The following is a 1,291-nucleotide window of genomic DNA, read 5'->3' as shown; positions in this document are numbered from 1 at the left end:
GGTGAGGCAAGTTACGGGTGTGGGGTGGGGGAGGGGAGAGGGGGGTGTAGAGTGGGGGAGGGGAGAGGAGCGGGCAGGTGTAGGGGCAGAGCTGGATGGGAGAGGATGAAGCCTTGGGGGGGGGGGCGGGGGGAGAGCTCCCATCCCCTGCTCAGGACAGAGGAGTGGAGACCAGCTGCACAAGAGCCCCCTCTCCAGGGCTTCTGTCACTTACAGAAGGGGGCACCATCAGTCCTCCTGCCCCCACTCCTGGCACTCAGGTTGGGACCAGGGGCTGGGGCACCATGACAGAGCCCCATGGAAGCTGAGCACATTCCCATGCTGCTGGGAGCTAAAAATGGCTCCATGGGAATTGACATGCAGAGTCAGGGAGGGAGTGAAGGGGCACGGCAGGGGAGGTCAGGATGGCTGGGGAGCCCAGGGCAGACCAGGGGCTTACAGACACCCAGCAGGCGTTAAAGGGGCAAGGGCAGACACGGAGGAAGGGAGAGACACAAAAAAAGGCCCTGCAGAGAAACAAGGACAGAGAAATGCACCAAGGACACACAGAACCTGAGACACCCAGACTGACAAAGAGGTAGCAATTTGGGGACAAAGAGAAGCACAGAAAGAGCCCCCCAGAGAAGCAAGAATGGCATCAAGAGAGACACCCACAGGAACTCAGCGACAGTGCCTGGCACTCAATAAATACCTTGTGCAACGAAAGAACAGATGAAAACGTGCACTTGCGCACATGGGTACGTACACACGTACATGCGTGCACGCGCACACACACACACGGGCACGAAAGGCTTGGCAGAAGATAGAGACATGGAGGAGAGCCAGACCTCTTTGCACAAAGTACAAAGCGATCCTCGTGGTAGAGGGGCGATCTGGGGTACTGTGGTGGGGCGGTGCGTGTTGGTCCCATGGTGGCTGGTCCAGCCAGGACAAGAATGGAGACAAAGCATGTGGCCCTAGGGAAACAGGTCTGTAGCTGCCATACCCCTGGGATGGGCAGACCTGCAGGAGGGGAGGGTCATACAGTGTCCCCTGGCCACGAGCCCCAAGGGCCACCACGGAGCTCAGCCAGCCCAGCCCATCAACGCCATGCAGGACCCACTCGGGCCATCAGATCCTCAGGTGTGCCCACAGGTGTGGTGGGGAGGGGGCATCTCCCGTCATGAATGTATCTACAAATGCACAGCTGTGCCCATCTCCCAGGCATGCCCAAGTCCAAGTACCAACGCAGTCCGGGTGGGGTTGCTGTGCCTGCTGGCGTGGGGCCCGGTCTTCCCCAGGGAGGAGGGCC

Source organism: Lipotes vexillifer, unplaced genomic scaffold, assembly GCF_000442215.2.
Source record: "Lipotes vexillifer unplaced genomic scaffold, Lipotes_vexillifer_v1.1 scaffold1122, whole genome shotgun sequence".
Classification (NCBI taxonomy): Eukaryota; Metazoa; Chordata; class Mammalia; order Artiodactyla; family Lipotidae; genus Lipotes; species Lipotes vexillifer.
Note: the sequence above shows the minus strand (reverse complement) of the source record.